The sequence below is a fragment of the Xiphophorus couchianus genome, chromosome 17, assembly GCF_001444195.1.
Source record: "Xiphophorus couchianus chromosome 17, X_couchianus-1.0, whole genome shotgun sequence".
NCBI lineage: Eukaryota > Metazoa > Chordata > Actinopteri > Cyprinodontiformes > Poeciliidae > Xiphophorus > Xiphophorus couchianus.
In genome coordinates, this window is record NC_040244.1 from 1,905,385 (window position 1) to 1,926,243 (window position 20,859).

Genomic DNA, 20,859 nt, shown 5'->3' on the forward strand with positions numbered 1-20,859 from the left:
ATGAAGTGACTGTCTAAAGACGTCAGGGAGTTTGTTTTAAAGTGCTTTAGTTGATTTTAGAAGCAGTAGAAACACAAATGGAAGAACAAAAACATTCAAAATGTGAATTTTAGGTAACAGATTTCCATTCCTTTGTGCTGTGAAGCTCCTAACGTTATGCCCGATCGTTTGAAGTTGTTTGAATGCATTTTAGCTCCCATTTTTAACCCTTTAAAGCCAACTTGTTAGTTTTTACAGTAAATAATTATTTTTTCTGCTCTTGGTCATTTTTCTGCTTATTTTCTTTTTGTTGCTATTATCTGTGAAAGCTGCTACATAAATAAAACTTCCTGATGTTAATTAAGCAGAAATCTGAAAAGCTGTGCAGGAACCATTGATCATCTGAGTGACACTTTAAGTGGGTCAGATTTGCACTTTTCACCTGCTTCCTCTCTGGGGAGGTCAGAGGTCAGAAAGGTTGGTGCAGACTGAGGTTTCTGCTTCTAGGGACAAATCTGTGACTTTGTTTGTTTCCCCCAGACCTTGATGTTCGGTAGAACATCTCAGTCAGTTCCTTCATGCAGAGAAATGGATCAATTGGGTTTTTCTGTGGGGATTATGAGAGTGCTGCTGGACGCTGTAAATGTTTTCCTTCACCTCTCACCTGAAAATGAACCCTTTTAAAATTCCAGTGGAATCTGCCAAACTGACCAGAACCAAAGACTTTCCTGTCGCCACAGGCCAAACCACGAGCGCCGACGCCAAGGTGCCGTCTAAAAACCCAAAGGTTTTTACTAATCATCTCAGATCTGAAGGTTATATTTTCCATTTTCTGGTTTATTGGTTGTTTCTGCTGCATTTCCTTTGGCCTCAGTGTTTCCAGGTTTCAGGGCAGCTAACTCTGGGCCTATCAGGTCAGGTGTGCAGCTCTGCATGCTGATCCAGCAGTTATTTAGCAGAGCAACTCCATTTTTATCATCAGGGTTTCTGCATCATATCAACTTTCCTCCGACCTGCAGATGAAAGAGGACAGCTAAGTTTTGTAAATGTAGTTTTTGTCAGTTTAGGTTCAGTTTTGTTGCCTAAACAGAAACATCAAACAAGAACCAAATAGTTCAGTTATTGTTGTCAAATTAATGCAGAAAAGAAAATCTCTGTGTGTAAGTTGAGGTCACCAAATCTTAGTCTGAGCATTCTGGGCTTTTATTTTGAAATGCAGTGTATGATAACTCCCAATGTGGTTTTCGATCATCTCCTTGTTGTTTGTCTATATTCTAATGTTGCCATATTCAGTTCATTTCTCTGTTTAGTTGATTCTTTGTGCACTCAGGTTTATTCCTCTCATATCTGCTGCTCAGTTTGTGGTCGGCTGATTTTTCTCTCTTCTTCTCCAGCTGTTCCACATCTCCTCTGATTCGTTCCTCTGGTTCCCTCGTTCAGGTTTTCACCGTTTCTCCTCCTGACCTGCTCCGACCGTCATTCTGCCAGTAAGTTTTCTTCTTTATTCATTGTTAAAAACTCAGTTAGTCTCTTTCCTTCCTGCATCGTGCTGCAGTGAAGCTGGTGAAAACCTCTGGAATAAGCAGGATAGTTTTTTAACTCCACCGCTATCAGAAAACTAACATCACATCACTTATTGCAGAAATGCTGATAATATTCCTGAGTTTTGTCATCGGAGCTGGAAAACGTTCATCTTTAACCCTTAAGATCCCCTTTGGGACCAGATGATCCTAATTCTTGTTCCTCACATCACGACTCTTAAAAAACTGGGACGTTTGTGTTCATTGATGTGAAAATTCAGAGTGTAACTCAGAGGAACGTCGGTGGATTTAGGTTCAGTCCAGCACTGCAAAAACACAGAATCCTACCAAGTATTTTAGTTTCTGGTGACAAGATCTCAGTACACTTAAAATAAGACACAAAAGAAACTTTTCAACAAGATATAAAAGTTTATTTTATGTCAATAATTATTTAATATTAATAAAAAGTTTTAGTTCAACTGACAAACAAACTTTTATATCTGCTGAAAAGTTACTTGTAAGTAATTTTTGGCTTATTTCATGTGTATTAAGATATTTGCACCAGAAACTATATTAAATTCTCAGTAAGATGAATTGTTTTGCAGTGTGAAGTTTCCTGCAGAACAAACTCACAGCTCACAGAACAACATGTTCATTTTCATTCATCCTTCATCTCCTTCAACACGTCTGAATCCCAAACAAGATCCAGAAAACACAAAATCATTTGATCAAAACATGTTTATGGGATTTGGATAATGATTTTTCAGGGTGAAAATTTCCCATTCTCCTTTTGTTAGTGAGGACCTGGAGCGCTGCGCCGTCTGTGAGTTCTCCTCTCATGCCACTTGGAGCTCAGCTGCCTCGTGTTGCATTGTCTCCTTAACAATCGTAAATTTGAACCATAATCTCCCGTCACAACACAGCAGATAAAAGATAATTATCTCTTTTAACTGAGGCACCCTGAGGCCTGTTGGACGGCCTCGCAGACAACATGCCTAAACCCTCATCCCACACACACACACACACACACACACACACACACACACACACACACACACACACACACACACACACACACACACACACACACACACACACACACACACACACACACACAGCAGAAACAGCCATTCTCTCTCATGCACACATTTGCAAACAGGCTTGGTTGTTGGCTGCAACTATGTTGGGAATAATCAACCATTTATTGTTTTTATGACATGCATTTAAACTATTAGAGAACAGTCCAACAGCTGCAGGATTTCTGATGTGAAGATTTCCTCGTCTTCAGACCCAGATTGGACTTTAAAACGTTCCCAGGTTCAAACTCCTGCAGCATGTTGAGGCGATTGAAGAGCGAGTCAGAGGTGAAACCTGGGCGTGGCTGGAGGAGGATTTGGGCTGAAAAGAGCCGGACTAGAGACTGACTGTTTTAAATGAGAATTACATCAAACTTACATGTTTACTGTTAAATCTCAGCTTTTCTTATTTTGTTTTTTTGCTGAGTTTATTTTGTATTCAAAGTATTCAAAGGATAAAATTTGACGTCATTATATTGAAAATCATGAGCTTTAATATTCTACCTGGTTGTTGTGTTTAAAGGTTTATTTTCATCAGAACGGTTGTTGAGGCTGTTAGTGTAGTCAGTATGTTCCAGCTTCTCAGAAGTGTTTGTGCGGCTGTAGCGGGACGTTTTCCACTTGGACTGATGTTTACTATTTGATCTGGTTTGGAAACAGAACATGTCAGCGCTTCGACAATCTGTCTACACTGCAAAAACACAACATCTTACCAAGTAGTTTTTAGTCTCTAGTGGAAATATCTGACTATACTTAAAAATAGACAAAGGGAACTTTTTAGCCATTCATAGCAGATTTTTTAAGTCAGCAATTCTTGAAAATTGATTTAAAAATCCTATTTCCTCTGCTAGATTAATGAAAAATGTCTTGTTATAATAATCTTCCAGTAGAACCATTTCATCAATAGTCAATAATTATTGACTTAAAAAGCTACCATATCTTGCTGAAAAGTTACTTGTAAGATATCTTTGTCTTATTTTAAGTGTAATAAGATATTTGCACTAGAAAATAGACAAAGATACTTGGTAGGATTTAATGTTTTTGCAGTTTAAGTTTTGAAAGAAGCAGCAGATTCAGTTTTTCTCCGATATTCATGTATTCCTAGTCCTTTTCCCAGTATTCCCAGTCCATTCCATGCTGCGCGGCGCGCCCCAGTCTAACAGTTGTGCCCAGCCTCTGGGCACAACTGAAACCTTCACCTGGTTAAGCCTCTGGCAGCGCCTCATTTGCATGGGCCTGAGTCCAGAAACTGTCACTGGGGTTTACCCGGCCAGGTCTGAAGTGTTCCCCTTTCCTCTCAGGCAGCTAGTAGGCCGCCTAATCACCTGAGCCGAGCAGCTAGTGACTAACTGGCATCAGAGAGGCAGAGCAGACAGGTGTTATGAACTTGGCACCGTCTTCTGAGCTCTATTTGAGGTGTTTGTTTTGAAAAACGCCCAGTTTGTCTCTGGGCCAAGTCATGTGCTAACAGCCTTTTAATAAACTGCTAGAAGTTGGTATCACAGGACAGACGCAGCAGCTTTAACTGTTTCCTGTTAGCATGCAGTTTCGGTTTGAGGTGACTTCAGGTAAACTCTGCAGTTAAAGTCGGCTCAGTGTGCCATGAGCATCCAGAACGAAGCTGAGGGCGAAACGTTTGATTTCAGTTTCCAGATGAGACGTCAGATTATCGAATACGATACTGACTCAGAAACTGGAATCAAGATAAAAATACATTTCAAAGTTTTAGTCATCTGTTCTGGAATCCTTGTTCTGGATATTCCTGTTCCTCATCGTGGCTGCATGAGTGTCCATCTCTACTGCACCGTTAATTCATTCCAGTGTATTTATCCAGCTAAAATTCACAATCAAAGTTGATAGTTTTCTATCTCAGAGCCCAGCAGAACATTTTCAGTGTTCAGTCCTCCTGGAGAAGCTTGTAAGAACAGTGGAGAGGAAAAACTCCCAGCAGAACCAGAACCTGGTTCAGTCACTTTTCCATCAGGATGTAGAAACCTGTCTGATTCCTGTGGCACATTATTTCACTTGTAACTAATACTTTTTCATCAATATTAAGGAAGTTTCAGCTTATAAAACCTCCTATTTCTATCTGTAAAGTTTTTATTCCAAGTGTATTTAGATATTTACAGAAGCCTACGGACCAGAACCACCAGGCACCGGAACAGCTTCTTTCCCACAGCTGTCAGGCTTTTGAACGCCTCCTGACATAAAACATAAACTATAAGGACTGTACTCCCCTATCCTCTCATACAACAATAACACATGGACTATCCTCACACACACACATCACGGACTGTTTTCTTCACACACACATACAACCTGTACATTTTATCTGCCATTATTTATCTATAATCCATTCCCTAACATTCTTGTATAATCTGCATATTCTATATAATCTGTATAATTTGTGCATATAGCTCCCATATTTATATTTATACACAATATCTATATCTCTTGCTATAACCCCTTACAGTCCATACATACATAGTCTTGTACATCTGTAAATAAATATTCTGCACTTCTGGATAGATGCAAACTACATCTCGTTGCTTGTACTTGTGACAGTGCAATGACAATAAAGTTGAATTCTATTCTATTCTATTCTATATTTGTACTAAAGCAAAATATTTAAGATTTCAATGAAACAAAAGAACGTGAACTGAATGTGATCGGCCTCCTTCAGTGTTTAATGTTGGCGCTCTCTGTGGTGAAAGTTTTCAGCGCTGTGTTTTTATCTGACTGTGAGGATGTTGGATGAGTTCAGGAGAGACTTTAAACCGAATACCAGCACAGGTGAGCGCTGCTGGCGGCTCCGCCTCAGAAAGCCTGGATCCGGCTTCCAGCTAGAGTCCAGCGCTAACTGAGAACCTGCCAGCAGTTAGACACAGTTAGCTACCTGACTAACAAAGGGACTGCTGTGTCGGTCACTGTCCAGAGCCCCGGGCTGTTTACACATGCCATTGTCTCCCACGGGCCAATCAGACAAGCCTTATTAGATAAATAAGGCCGTGTGGGCCAATCGTTGGCAGGACGGTGGATCTGGGTCGGTTATCTGCTGCAGAACCTCAGGAAGTGAGGCGAGCGGAGAACTCCTCCCTCAGACGGTTAACTCTGATTGGGCAGCAGAGCTGAACTTAGTCAGGTTGAAGTAGGATGTCTGGGTTTATTCTGCAGGTTTGGTTGAAGACTTGGACCCAGCAGGAGAACATCAGGCAGAAAGAGTTTACAGATAATACAAAGTTTTGTCTTAAAGACAACTTCACTGCAAACTTTTACCTACACAAGTGTTTCTGTCTAGTTTCTAGTGCAAATATCTCAGTCGACTAGAAATAAGACACAACTAACCAAGTACCTTCTGAGCAAGATATGGGAGCAATAACTTGAATAGTCAATAACTATTCAAGTTATTGCTTGAATAGTTAATAACTTGAATATTGATATGAATCATTTGTTCCACTGGCTGATAAAATGGGAAAAATGTCTTGTGATAAGTGAAGAAAATCTACCAGTAGAGCGAAATATTTTTATATGTAATCAAACCTCGGTCTGAGTTCGGTTTCAATGTGAACACCAAGCGGACCGGAGAGCGCTCCTAAAGCAGGAAGTGCACTGCAGTGCAGGGCATTCTGGGTAAATACAACCAAAGCTAACATGCTAGCCTAGCGCTAGCAGCAGAAATGGCTCCTGGTCTTTAGCTTAAAGAGAAATCCTCCAACACTAAAATCTGACGCCTCCATCTTGTTTCCATCTGGTGAAGAAGGAAGTTGCTCTCAGTGTCTTCAGAGGTTTTTGTGTCGTTTTCTTCAGTGGTTCTTGGTGCAGCGCCCCCACAGGCCAGGAGGGGATCAGGTTGGTTTGACTCAGAACCACAGCAGCTGGAGGAGGAGCAGATGATGGAGTTCTGGTTCCAGTAGAACCGGGTCAACCGGACTTTAGGAGGAAAACAGCCTTAAAGTTTAATGAAGTGAAATCAGAGCATCTTCTCCTGGAACGCCGAGCTGACTCCTTCAGACTAACGTCTAACAAATGGGACATCTTGGTGTATCACCAGACTCCATCCCCCAGTCCTCCCAGTCCCGTTTCCTCTGGGTGTGTTCAGAGTGAAACTGCTTTCTGCCAGCTGTAGCATCCAGACCCAGGGCTGAGCATCCAGACCCGCGGCTGAGCGTCCAGACCCGCGGCTGAGCGTCCAGACCCGCGGCTGAGCGTCCAGACCCGCGGCTGAGCGTCCAGACCCACGGCTGAGCGTCCAGACCCGCGGCGGAGCGTCCAGACCCGCGGCGGAGCGTCCAGACCCGCGGCGGAGCGTCCAGACCCGCGGCGGAGCGTCCCGTCTCGCGGCGGAGAGTCCAGACCCCCTGCGGAGCGTCCCGTCTCTCGGTGGAGCGTCCCGTCTCACGGAGGAGCGTCCAGACCCACGGCGGAGCGTCCCGTCTCGCGGCGGAGCGTCCCGTCTCACGGCGGAGCGTCCCGTCTCGCGGCGTAGCGTCCAGACCCGCGGCGGAGCGTCCAGACCCACGGCGGAGCGTCCCGTCTCGCGGCGGAGCGTCCAGACCCGCGGCGGAGCGTCCCGTCTCGCGGCGTAGCGTCCAGACCCGCGGCGGAGCGTCCCGTCTCGCGGCGGAGCGTCCAGACCCACGGCGGAGCGTCCCGTCTCTCGGCGGAGCGGTCGTCGGCTCCAGCAGCAGGTCATGGCTGCTCTGTGATCATGCAGCCGTGGAGCTCAGAGTTTAATGTTTAGCAGTCGGTATTTGCTCTGTAACTTCACATGAGGAGCCTGCGGCGCTCCGCTGTGACTGCCAACATGAAGCCCACAGCATACCAGAGAAAAATTAAAAATGTTAAATCATGTGAATAAAATCATTACATTAACTCTGGCAAACTATATGCTGGGTGTTTCTATTCTGTCTGCTCTAGTTTCTGAAAGTGAAAGCTTAATAAGTTCTTCATTGACAGTTGTTCTTTGATAAAATAATTTATTGATTAATAAGTGAGCAGAGTGTTTGGCATCGCTCCGTGGATTCCTGCCTGCAGCGTCTCCGTCTGTCGCTCCCACCGTAAGCTTTGGCTCGACTTTCCAGTTCGCTCAGATCTGATATCCATAAACAAGATCTGCTCTGATGACGGAGGAATAAGAGGCAAGAGCAGCAGAAACCAAATAAAGGTGGGAAAAAACAAACGGTGAGGAGAATCTGCATGATGATGGAATTTGGGTTTAGATTTCTGTCACCATGGAGGAATCCTGCTCCACTCTCCTTTAAAACCTCACTTCAGGTCTTTCTGCTCAGCTTTTCAGTGAGGTTGAAGTCTGGACTTTGACTAGACCACTCCAGCACCTTTGGTTTTGGACCAAGCTTCAGATGGGTTTGACTTGGTAAAGCCCTCATCATCACCCCCCTCCTCCATGCTTTGAGATGCTTTGAGCTGTTAGTTTTGGTCTCATCTGTCCTGAGGTTGCTCTCTAACCCAGCCATACTGGCTCAGTATGACCTTTAACCTCCTGGTAGAGTCTGAGATGAACCAGTTCTGGTCCAGTTCTGTTGGCTCTGAGCGACATTAGATAACTTGGCGATGGCGATATCCTCCTGTTTACTGCTTTCCTCTCTTTCTGGTCTGTACTTCCTGCTCTGTGACCTTTAGTGCTTTATGTGACCTTTAGCATTTCTGCATCATTTGTGTCCAGTTAAAGTCTCTGAATGTGAGTTCAGTCTGATCCAGACCTCTAATCACAGACAGAAGCTGCTGAGCTTCGTTTCTCCTCCAGATTTGGCCCAAACTGAATCCAGCAGCAGCTCGATAAAACTTTCTTTAGTGATTCTGATTTCACTGAGTTACAGACCCACCAGTTAGCTTCTCGCTAACTGGGCCCAGAACCTGAGTGGGGTGGCTTGTTCTTTAATAGAGACATTAACTTTTACTCTGTTGTGCTTCAGGGAGACTCCTGAGAGCATCTCTGAGCTGCAGAATAAGCAAAGTGAAGACACGTGAAGACAGATCGGCTCTGCAGCGGCAAGAGAGAGCGATCTGTCAGAGAGCTCTGCAGAGAGCAGGCTCGGCTCTGGGTTGCGTAAGACGAGGAGATGAAAAGCGGGAATGTCTCGCTGTCAACACCCGTCCCAAACGACACAGGGTTTGTTTATCTGAGCGCCTGGTGATCTGCAGCGTGAACCAGGAAGCAGCAGGTGCCTCGCTCCAACGGCTGGCTCCGTGCCGCGTTGCGCCGCGCCGAGCCACAGACAGGATAAACAGGTTGGGAGTCAGAGGGAAACCGGGGGAATTAGCTCTGACTACTTCACTGTAAAATGTGAAAGTGTAAGCTATTTGTTGTTTCCCCCCCAGCTGGCGTTTATTAGTGTTGTCTTATTGCGGCTCTGCTGAACAGGCTGGCCGGCGGCGGCGCCTGGCAGCTCGCGCTGGGATAAAGCAGCCAGCCAGCGGAGAGGCTGGCATGGCGGACGCTCAGCCTCCATTATGCTCCCTTTGTGGCTCGGTCACTCTCTGCTGCTCTGGCTGCGTGTCCCTCAAACAGACGCTCCATGTCAGCAGAAATTAGCTTTTTCCTCCTCATTCATCCCGCCTCTTTCTTTTCTTCCTCTGCTATTCACTCGGCTGTTTCTCCAAACGCCGTTACAGGAAGTCCTGATCACACAGTCTTAGTGCATTAACACATCTGCAGCTTAACCTTGAGAGCCGGCCTGCTGCAGCCGAGCGCACACACAACTTTGGAAAACAAAGTTATTCCATACAAAAGTTTGGCTCAACAGTGCAGCCATTGTCTTATGTAATGTGTGATGGTGCAGAATGCTGCAGCGTCTCCGGTTGCTGCAGTCGCTGCCAGATGGGGGAAGTGAGCTGAAGGGGAATATGAAGAGGAGGACTCGGGTGACCAGTTTTACCTGGAGCTGACTCGGGCCGGTCCGGACCTGCAGGAGGGAGAAACCCTTCCTCCAAACCTTCAGCTTTGTCGCGTCATCTCCATCAGTGCTGCAGCCTTTGCGCCTTCCTGCTTCTCAGGGGCTTTCTGCTTCAAATTCCAAACTCATGAAAATGTCTCTGTAATTGTTGGCTCAGGAGGCAGAAACAGAAAAAACTCCCACATACCGAAACGCGTTGGATAAATAAATGGCTCTGCTTTCCTTTGGCGGCACAGCGACAGGCTCTTTATCACCTTTATGTTTCACACTTGGTAATTAATCAGCTGCAGGAGGTTAGTGGTTTGCCGATATCACTCACTGGAAACCATTTCTGAAACCAAAACTGTATGAAGCCCCTGCAGAGAGAAACGCTCGAGGGAATCCGCCTCATCACCTTTTACCTTTTATCACTTCTGGTTAAAAATGTTCTACAGCTTCTCTGAGCTGCTGCAGGAACCAGAGACAAAACTAGTTTAGCAAACAAACAGAAAACAAGGGATGGCGTATGAAACAGGCCACAGTTAATTTGTAATTTATATTCAAATTTAATTTCAGTCCTTTCTATTCTATTCTATTCTATTCTATTCTCTTTCAATGTATTTATTTATTCCTGGTTCACCAATAAACTACTCTGGTAATCTGAACATGTTTGTGCTGGAACCTTTGTATCTGTGTGCTTCAGTTGACTCCAATAGGACATATTTATGAAAATAAAAACTAATTGTTACAGAGGTTCTAAGCAAGCTCTAATTTAGCTGTAATTAAGATTTAAACTTCTTAAAACACAGTGTGAGATAATCTGAGTTTTCCTTTACAGTTTGAAGTTTTATAATACAAGTGTTTGAGTCCAACAGAGTGAACTTTGTTTCACCGGCCGCTGAAGTTAGCATGATAGCAGCCTCTCTGTCGTTAGCATGATGGCAGCCTCTCTGTCGTTAGCATGATAACAGCCTCTCTGTCGTTAGCATGATGACAGCCTCTCTGTCGTTAGCATGATGACAACCTCTCTGTCATTAGCATGATAGCAGCCTCTCTGTCGTTAGCATGATAGCAGCCTCTCTGTCGTTAGCATGATAGCAGCCTCTTTGTTGTTAGCATGATAGCAGCCTCTCTGTCATTAGCATGATGGCAGCCTCTCTGTCGTTAGCATGATGGCAGCCTCTCTGTCGTTAGCATGATAGCAGCCTCTCTGTTGTTAGCATGATGGCAGCCTCTCTGTTGTTAGCATGATAGCAGCCTCTCTGTCATTAGCATGATGGCAGCCTCTCTGTCGTTAGCATGATAGCAGCCTCTCTGTCATTAGCATGATGGCAGCCTCTCTGTCGTTAGCATGATAGCAGCCTCTCTGTCGTTAGCATGATAGCAGCCTCTCTGTTGTTGTTGTGATGATGATGTGTGCGACGTGATATTTGTTCCCCAGGGAACCTGAGCTCCTCAGATTAGAGAAGTCGTCCTGCTCCCACTGAGAGTGTGAATGAGTTTCAGATCTTTAGCGTGGCTCGTCGTCTCCGCTGAGGTTTCCTCCAGGAGTTCAGGCAGGTTCGTCCTGCGGCCGTTTGTTTTGGCGTCAGTGTGAAACTGAAGGTTGCAGCGTTGCGTTCAGCTGTCGCTCCTCTCAGGTGAATGACGGATCCTGAAACCTTTCAGTAAAACCTTGCTCAATCCGGGCTGCTGCTAACAGACGCTCACCTGGACAGGTGGAGGACGCTCCTCTAAACATTACAGTTAGTCTGAATCATGAATAGAATAATTTTATCTGAGAGGATTCACCCAGCAGCCACGTTGGGGCCTGCGCCGCCGCTTGAGAAGCCTGTGCGCTCCGGGTCCATAAGCGGCCGGTAATGGCCTCTCAGATCAGTGTCAGCGCATGTTTAGATTTAATTAGTGGCCAGAGAACAGGTCTCTATGTGCGAGTGCATCCACTTAAAGGCCCTCATTGGATTTTCACCTCCACAATGGAAAGACTAAAGCGTCAATTCTGGTAATCCTATATCTGCACTTGGTGGCCTGTCCCTGGAGGGCAGTGCAGCGCTCCGTGTTTTTCATTCATTTGTCATAAGACATATTTGTTGCATTTAAATGTGCCTTAAGTGTGTGTGAGACTGAGAGCGTGCGTCTGCTCGCACAGGGCTTTGGATTGATTGAGCTCTGAATTGCCGGTCCCCTGGGTGTTTTTTGAGCGCCTTGTTGTTTCTGTTTTGCGGCTCCACAATGGGCCTGTGTGTGTGTGTGTGTGTGTGTGTGTGTGGGAGGAGTGCAAGGCTAAGAATGCATGCATGTGTTTGCGTGAGCGGTGAAGAGGTGGAAGGAGAACGCAGCGTATTCTAGAGTTGCCAAGGTCTTAAGCAACAATAAACTGGAACAAAAAACCGTTTGCTTCGGGTGATTCCAGTTTTTAGAAAGGATGTTCAGGGAGACGGAAAAGGTCAAAGTTTGTTTCCAATTCAGGATTTACTTCATTTTTTTATCAAAATAAATGAAGCTCTATGGCTTCAGGGCTCAAATGGGAATTGAACCCAAAACATTTTTTTTTATTTAATGTTATTTATTGATTTAAAAAAGTCTGATTAATTATCAGCATTTTAATCAGAAACTATCTAAAAATGTGCAAATATTTTATTAAAAATTCCTTTTTTCTGCTGAATTATTGAATAAATATGAGTATATGACATATGAGCTCAATAACTAAAATATGTTTTTTAGTTTTTAATGTGTTTTTCATCCATCAGATTGAAACAAAGTGTTTCAGGAAGCCCTGAACATTCAGAGAGCTTCTTTAGAACCGTGGACTGAGGACACTGATGTTAGCGTTAGCAACATGTTTAGCAATAAGATGCTATTTTTAGCTTGAATAGCATCGCTTGTAGGCTAACTCCTCTTAGCACAACAATAGTTTCCAGCGTCCAGTCAGATTGTTTTTTGAAGCAGAAATTTGACCCCATCAGGTCGAGAGAAGCAGCTTTTAGTCCTTCACTGTTAGCACATGTAGCTTGTGCGTCAGATTTACTGGTGTACCAGAAACACGTGGTTACAAAGGTTCCAGAAAAAATACAGTTAAATCTAATTGGTGTATTAACATGAAAATGAAGTGGTTAAAGTCCTGTCTGTAATTTATCCAGCCAATCCGAGGGCAGGTCACAGCTATCCACCCAAACCCCGCCCACTGCCGACACCCAAAGGAGGTCCCCACAGCAGTGTCTGACCTCATCCAGCCATTTCAAACTGCTGTCTTCTCATTGGTCCTTAGTTGTTAAAATTTGTGCAGAAATGTTTTCCTCCATCTTGTGCTGCTCCTCCTCCTCTGCTTGACCGGCCCGGTGTGACCAGTAGGCCTGATGAAAGCTGGGATTGTTGCAGGTCCTGAGCAGCACCTGGCCATCTGGACGCCCGGAGCCGTAATGGACGCCCGTCCGGCCCTCAGGGGCCCCCCAGGGGTTCGCTTTGGGATCTGATGGGGTTCGTTTTAAAGACCTTTCATGGGGAGAACGGAGTCGGACCGGAGGAGCTGTGAGCTGCAGTCGGGGTCAGCGGGGGTTACCGGGAGATCCACGACCCCCGACCCGCTACCTGCCTCCTGCTGCCATGGCGACAGGTGGCGAGAGCCGGGTTTGGTGCCGCAGGTGTGAGTCTGATTCAGGTTACCTGCACCGCCGCTCCGTCGGACCCAGAGCGAACGTTATTAAATCTCAGAGCGACAGGAAGCAGGAAGTGACCTCTATTGTAGGAACACCTGGGGATCCTCAGCACAGGTGTGTCTGACTGAAAGTCAAACTTTCTAACCAGGAAGGCTTCTATGAGCTGGATGCCTGACTGAAATTATACAATAAATGCACATCCACTCATTCTTTTTATTGGTTATTTAAACTAATTTAATGCATTTTAAACAAAAACTATTATAAATGTTCCTGTAAATTATTCTAAATTATGCAAAGATAAACTCTTAACCTCATTTTTATCTTTTTCACATTTAAATCCATATTTAATGGATGTTTAGTGAATCTTTTAACCAACTCGTTCTAATATTCAGCAGGTTTAGCTAAAGCTGACAGAGGATCTTTATTCGTCTCACAGCTGATGTTCATCCTGGTAATTAACTCAGCTGTGCAGCATCCCAGTAATCCCAGTACTCCCAGTAATCCTCCTCCTGACTACCACATCATTTTGTTTTGTCATTTCTTTCTTGTTTCTGTGCCGGTCGCCATGTTTCCTGAGGTTTTCTCTCTTCCTCTCAGCATCAGGACAGTTTGTATAAAGTTTAACTTTGTGGATTGGATCAAATCTAATAAAGTGAAGCTGTGCAGCCACTTGTTGTTGAGTGTTTGCAGCTGATTGTTATATAATTCTCCCCCCCGATGAGGTTCAGGATGAATGCCGACCGTGACCAGGATGTTCTGTGTAAACTTGTCACAGAAACGGCTCTGAGCGAGTTCAGCCTACCTGGAGGCCGAGCCGCTCAGGTTCCACTCAGAGGTGAAGTAAAGTGCATGTAGGGGATTTATGGGCTCTGCATTAACGTCTGCTCTGCAGTCGTTTCACATGTTTATGTTCTGAGGTGAAAACGGTAAATTTTAACGTATTTTCTCCATTTTTAAGCTCCAGTTTGGCTTTGGGAGTTTAAATGAGACGCACTCGCTCTGCATTCCTCAGGTGGAGAAACAGACGAGACAAGATTTGACATGAGCGCGAGGCGAGGCTCCTCCTGCAGCAGGAACAGAGCCTGACATATATTGATTTGATTTCCGTTGATCAGGCTGTTTCTGATTGGTTGTGCTCTGGATCTTCTGGGGTTTATTTTGAACTGGATCTCTGAATCGTCCTGAAAAGTCTGCAGAGTGTTCAGATCCATGGCAGCCTCTAACCATGAAGCTTCCTCCACCATGTTCATAGCACAGATGATGTCCCTTCATTTTGAATTGTTTTAAAAGTTAATGTGAGCCAAAACACATCAGCCTTTTCAGTGAATAAATACTTGTTTTCTGTCTTATTTCTGTTTTCCCAGAAGCTGAAGGAACGTCTGACTGAATCTGAGTCGATCTTCAGGGAGAAAAAACTTGTAAGTTCAAAACTTTTTGTACAGTTTTTACAGTAATGATTGTGTTTGTAAGATTTTAAATACATTTGAAAGGTTCAAACTTTTTCATCTGGATGTGAACAAGGAACCTGAATTCTTTAGTTAGATTTTACCAATTTATGTTTTATTTGTCGGTTGGGTTTATTTCAAATGTACAGATAATACAATTAGGTAAATGTCTCCAGATCCACTGATACATGCATGAAAACAGCAAACAATTAATGTACCGGAAACCATTTTGTTACATAGATTCAGAAGGTAAATGTTACATAAATCATAAATAGCCTTTAAATCAAACTAAGATCTTCGGATGAAAATGCAAAACTCCCACCAGCCCAGTTCAGTCCAATTTATTCCAACGGTCTCCTATCTAGTCAAAGTCCGGTTCAGTTGGTGAGGTGTGAATGCTAATCGACCTCTGACCTCTGGGTTCGGCTGAAGTGAACTCTGGTTTGGTTTAAATGTGAACACCAAGCGGACCGGAGATCGCTCCAAAGCAGGAAGTGGACTACAGCGCAGGGTATTCTGGGTAAATACAACCAAGGCTAACGTGCTAGCCTAGCGCTAGCAGCAGAAATGGCTCCTGGTCTTCAGCCAAAGACTAAAGAGAAATCCTCCAACACTAAAATCTGACGCCTCCATCTTGTTTCCATCTGGTGAAGAAGGAAGTTGCTCTCAGTGTCTTCAGAGGTTTTTGTGTCGTTTCCTTCAGTGGTTCTTGGTGCAGCGCCCCCACAGGCCAGGAGGGGAACAGGTTGGTTTGACTCAGAACCACAGCAGCTGGAGGTGGAGCAGATGCTTTGGGTCCAACAGAACCTAATCTACCGGACCATCAGGAGGGAATCATCCCTAAAACTTGTTTTAAAAGTTCCAAAAATACCTTAATATCCATTAATATGCAAAGATTTACTTCCTTATGTCTGCTCTTGTTGGTTCAGCCAATCAGTGCCAAGGAAAATGGATGGTGCTCCTGGATTGGCTGCTTTGCCTCCAGTAGCCAATAGCTTTGAGTTCAGCTTTTAAAGCTGCTTTCCTTCTGAATATTTTAGCTCTACAAGAATTGAACGCTGATCCACTGCGTCTCCATCATCTCTTTAACCTAACTCTTCCAGGTGAAGGTGAAACCAACAATACTGTCCCTGCCCTCCCCCACCCCCTGTCCCCCACAGTCTGCCTTCACATGTTGAACCTCTGGAAAACTCCCAACGCCTCTTTCCTCTCATAGTTTCCACCCACAGATTTTCTGGACCTTTTTCTGGGGCAAGGTGACACTATCAGCAGCCGGGATCTTATCAGCTTGTAATGTGTAATGAGTAGTAATGTAACAGCAGTAGGTGTGTGTGTGTGTGTGTGTGTGTGTGTGTGTGTGTGTGGCCCGGTGATGCTGATGGGTGTGATAAACGTGCCGATGTGCCAATCATTTCCCGATGCGCCTGCAGCCTGTGGGTTGGGAGGGGGCCAACAGGAGAGTCCATGTTTGATAAATATGAGCGATTCCATCTGCAAACAAGGCCGGCGTTAGATTAGTGATTGTGTGGCGGCGGCTCTGGCTTTGGAGGACTGAGATTGGTGATTTCTCTGAAGAGAAGCAGAGATAGCGCTGAGAACGGGGCGCTGCGCCGCTTTCTAACTGGTATTAGTGAGAGGAAGATCTGCTGCTTCTGATAACTCAGGATTCACACACACACTGCTCGCTGTGTGTGTGTGGGAGCGCCTGGAATGCTTCTCTACCTGCATGGACAGGTTGTGCAGCTCCTCTGCTTACCTGTCAGACCCGCCGGGCCAGAGCCAGAACCGGGCCGGCTGTGAGAGGGGCTTCTGGAGTTCTGTTCAGACTGTGGAACCGTTTGTGTTTTCATCAGCTGCTGTTGAGCAACACAAACGCAGAAACACAGAAACATGGCTGCTGATGTTTATTCAGCCTTGCATCATCACCAGCAGCGCGGCGGCGGCTGGCCGTTCAGCGATTCAAACCTCGTTTCACACTAACCAGCTTAAATGTGACACGTCGTTCCCTCCTCACATGATGTGGAAACTTAATGGAAAGTTGACCAAATATTTCCTTCATTATTCACAGCTTCACTGGGTTCTGCAGCGACATGGAGAAGTTATTAAAATAAATGTCTTATTGCAGCAGCACTAACATGTTTTCATTTAATTACTTTGTTTCTGTGTGGAAAAAGTTCAACCAAATCCAAAAAATACTTTTCATCAACAGTTCATAACTTTGGATTTCCTGTGATTTCTGCTACTGGTTTCATAGTCGGTGACTATTTTATGTTGATTTTATGTTTTCATGATGTAAAGCCATTTGAATGGCCTTTTGCTGAAATAAACTCGATTGATCATCTTAGTCTCCCTCCAGGGTGATTAATGTGATTTTGTAACATTTTTTACCTTCATTTTGGTCATAACATGGAAAACCCTCCCAAAGGACAGGATTTAAACATGTTTAATGTTTAAAAATAACATTTTCCAGTAACATCTTGAAATATAACTGTTAAATATAATAAAATCACGTAGAGAGGAGCTGTCAAAGTGAAAAACAATCATTCTTTATTGTTCATTCAAGTTAACATTTAACTGTTTATCCATTTTAAGAAAGTCCTACAGACAATTTCAAAATGTATTTTTATGACTGTTTAGCATCACATGCCTTCATCTTGCAGGTTCGTCATGAAACAGGAAGTTAAATTAGAATGAGGTTTATGGATTGGTCAGAAAAGAATGATTCGTCAGATTTGTGGAAAAGTTGAGTAGTGAGTGAATTTGCATAAGTGGTTGTGATTGAAACGTTGCAGCTTCCTGAGGGCCTGAAAGCTGCATGTCAACAGTCTGAGGAAAAGTTAAAGTTTGTAAAGGTTAAAACTGATAAACGAGGCTGGATGTTTGGATTTACCCACAGAGTGAGTTTAATAAACTCCTAAACTCAGAGGATTCAGTCTGAATAGGTTTAGTTTCCTGAGTTTAAGTTCAGCCTCTGACTTCAGAACATGTTTTGGATCTCGGTGCAGATCTGGATGGAAGCCGGTGTCACACAGCAGGAGGCAGAGTGGACCTAGATTGGTGATAAACTGAGAGAAAAACAAAACTCAACTCAGACGTCTCATCTTGAGTGTTGGTTGCCAGGTTGGTTGCCAGGTTAAAAGGTTGTGCTCCAGGCTCTGCCATGGCAACATGGCGGCCTGCAGCAGAGTGAGGCGGATGAACGGGAGATCCTGGAGTGTTTCTGTTTCAGGGTGTCATTTTACCCGATCGCCCATTGTGCTCTGACAGGAGAGAGAGGGAGGGGAGGTGGCCTGGTGCCAGGATACCAGCTGCCAGCCTCTTACCATCACACACACACACACACACACTGAACAGAGCTGAGAAGCTCTGGATAAGAATGTGGGCCATGCATGGATCAGAGCCAGAAAGGCCCAGTCTGGTTCTGACACACACATACACACACACACACACACTATAATCCTCCAGACACGTCGAGCATCTGAATACTAAAGTTGCTGGCAACAAAAACAATCCAAGAGGCAAATATTTTATTTCTAATCCTTGTTGTTGAGAAAATGGTAAAAGCTAAGTATTAAACTACACTAAATATTCAATAAATCATTTTAAAGTTCAGATGAGATAAAATAACTTAATCAAAGTTAAATGAAGCTAATCTAAGTCTGAGCCGGTTAGCTCAGTTAAGCTAGCGTTAGCTAACAGTTAGCCAAAAAAGTTAAAGACAAACTAAGCACAGCTAAATGATAATGATGGCATTAGCTAAGATAAACAATGAAAATAAAGATCCTAACAATCAAAGTGGCAAAACTAATCCAGATTAAAAACAGAAAAGTTAAGCAGAGCTAAATCTAAAACTCCTTCTGGATTAGGGTTAGGTACACACATGTTCTCTTTGAACCAAGTTGAGATAATCTGCGTTTTAAAATTATCTGCATAATCCTGCAGGACGGACCCATCAGAACTGATGTGATCAGGAACGATACTCAGGTAACAGTTAATCAATTATCCAATCAAAACTCAGAAACCTTTTCCAACCTGCTGTCCAATTCTGGTGAGTTTGTGCAAAGAGTAACTAAAGTTTCCTGCTAGCTGGGGGAAGTGGCAGCCAGAGAGGTTTTCTGCTGCTGTAGCCAATGTGTGTCAAAGTTCAACATCTTATGCTTCACATGTTCATAACTTGGTTAATTTAACTACTGCTAGCGTTTCTCTGCCCTTCCTCTGACTTCATGAAGCGTTTCTGTCCAGATTACAGCTGCTGGTTTTTTATCGTCTTCTGTCACCGTTCACTATAAACTGACCATGGTTGATGATTATAATCAGTTAATTTATAATCCTATAATTATTTTCTTCTCCATCCTAGTTCTTGGTTTGATCTTTTTCACCAAGTCTAAATATCAACATTCACTGTTTCGCTGCCATGTTGCTACTGCGTGTCGTCTTCTTTCTTTGTTAAAAGAAAGTTGCAGCAAAAATGTTATATGCAAAATAGTTTTGGTTTTATTCACTTTATTTATGACTGTAGGAACAAACGATCTTTCCCAGCAGCATCAGTAAAATGCTTCACAATTCCATTTTTCTTTAATTTTTAAACAAATTTAAGTACAGAAAATGACAAAACTTTGCCCAACTGTGTTATTATTATTATATATGATTAATTTTAGTGTGCTGTCATGATTGCTCAATTATTGAAATTTGAAAGTTTCATGTCTTTTTCAGATGAGCTTATTTTCAATATTTCTGTTGGTGACGGCCTCCAGCTTGGTGAGTGAGTCTTATTGATAGTAAGGAAACTATTGCTTCATTCACACTGCAAAAATCTTTAGAAACCTGCAGTTGCTGATGGTTATTTTTAGCTTGTGGTTAGCAAACGTAGCTTTCCAAATTACACTTTTCACTGGGTGTTGCGTGATGTTTACTGAGATCTGCCAAAGAAAGTCAGTCGGTTTTTACCAACCATATGGAAACTAAATGTCTTGGTCTTTCTTAAAACCTTGGAAAATATTGAAATGGACGTAAAGAATTGTTTTGAATATCTTTTATTGATATTGAAAGACGTTTTCATAAATATGAACCAGTTTTATGTGAAGGAGGCCAATTTGAAAGGTCACAAGATAAACTTGTTTTTAAATCTTGGATTTGAACATTTCTGTCCCATAATATCTGATAGAAATCTCTCCCCGTCCTAAACGGTTGTTTGTAATTTCATTGACTGACTTGAGTTGTGACAGGCTGTGTGTGACTCATCTGATCTTCTGTGGCAGCAGTTTATTAGCATTAATAAAGATTTAATGATAGCGCTGCTGCTGGTGAACTGGGCAGCGCTCCAGAGCGAACAGCGAAAACTGACAAATGATTGTTGAGTTACAAGCAGTGATCTGTCTGTCGCCCTTCATTTTCTGCAGACTCTTCATGAAAGGACTTTGATCTGGCTGTCATTCTGTCTCTTAAGATTACTGTCTGCTGATGACGGCATATTCTTCACCAAACTGGATGGAGATTAGATTCTGCAAAGAAATAATAATGCGATACCTAAAATGAGTTTCTTTTTTTAGCGCTCTCTCCCTGCTCTGCGCCTCGAACCTCGAAGCTTTTTTCATCCAGCAGTCTCCTTTTAGCTCTGTGAGAGTGAAAGACTGCAGCTATAATAGTGTTTGTTTCACATGCTGTTGGGTGAGATGTGCTTGAACAGAAATGCAAACAAATGGATGAGAAGTGACAGGAGAAACAAGCTCAGGCTGGTGAGGCTTCTGCTCCCACTGAACAGACGGGCATGTGGAAATGTTGCCACCTGCCAGAAAAAGAAAATACCGGTGGAGAAGTGGAACCGCAGGTGTGAATTCATGCTTAAAAGTTAACATATTTAAAATAGTCTCGCTTCATGGCCGACGTTGCGGAAGTTCCTTTCTCACAGTTGCTGCCAAATATGTCGAAACACAAAGTCTGGTTGTAAACAGCAAACTAAACGGACCAGTTTAATGTTTCAGAGCGAAACATTGATCAACATCTGCAGCACCAAGCCAACAGCTGCTTAGAGCAGCTCTTTGATCACATTTCACTTACAATGGAAGTGAAATCAGCTCAGGTTTAGAAAATAATCTACTGCAGAGATTCTGTTGGTTTGGTGACTCTAGTTTAGAGCAAATAAAAACCCAAAACTCAGACCAGAAAACTGAAGTGGAAACCCTCAACGAGGAGGGGAGAATCTGGCTGAATCAGGAAAGTTGAGTGGAAGGAAAACTTGTGGCAAACAAAGTTGCACAAACAACAGATAAGTGGATTGGTGTGATTTAGGC

At 43.7% G+C, this 20,859-nt stretch overlaps 1 long non-coding RNA gene across 1 annotated transcript in view; it reads left to right on the top strand.

Moving 5' to 3' along the window:
• Nucleotides 1-20,859, top strand: part of LOC114160624 (uncharacterized) — a 101,236-nt gene that overhangs the window by 2,663 nt on the left and 77,714 nt on the right. The window contains exons 2-3 of the long non-coding RNA XR_003598810.1: nt 1,374-1,466; nt 14,489-14,542. This is a non-coding gene — a long non-coding RNA (uncharacterized LOC114160624). The remainder of the gene's footprint in view (nt 1-1,373; nt 1,467-14,488; nt 14,543-20,859) is intronic.